Genomic DNA, 362 nt, shown 5'->3' on the forward strand with positions numbered 1-362 from the left:
TTTCATGCCGCAAAAGCAAAATTTCGCAAATGGCTCTTCGATTTTCCATCTGTCTCTCAGTCAACTCATGAGGTACCCATTTTCCTTCCTTTTAAACTTTTCCCATGGCATGTAAACGTTTGGAAATACCTTGGCGAGTCATGTTTAATGCCTCCGCAAGTTCATCTTGTGTTTGCGTATCATCTTCATCCACTAACGCTTGCAGATCGGCGTCCTCAATTGTTTTTGGTCTTCCGGAACGCTTCTTGTCCTTAGTGTCGAAATCGCCACTTTTGAAGCGTTTAAACCAATCTTCACAGGTAGTTTTCAATGGTGCATGTTCGCCGTAGGCCTCCTCAAGCAAACAACGTGCTTCAGCTGCA

Source organism: Wasmannia auropunctata, unplaced genomic scaffold (assembly GCF_000956235.1).
Source record: "Wasmannia auropunctata unplaced genomic scaffold, wasmannia.A_1.0 LD336106.1, whole genome shotgun sequence".
Classification (NCBI taxonomy): domain Eukaryota; kingdom Metazoa; phylum Arthropoda; class Insecta; order Hymenoptera; family Formicidae; genus Wasmannia; species Wasmannia auropunctata.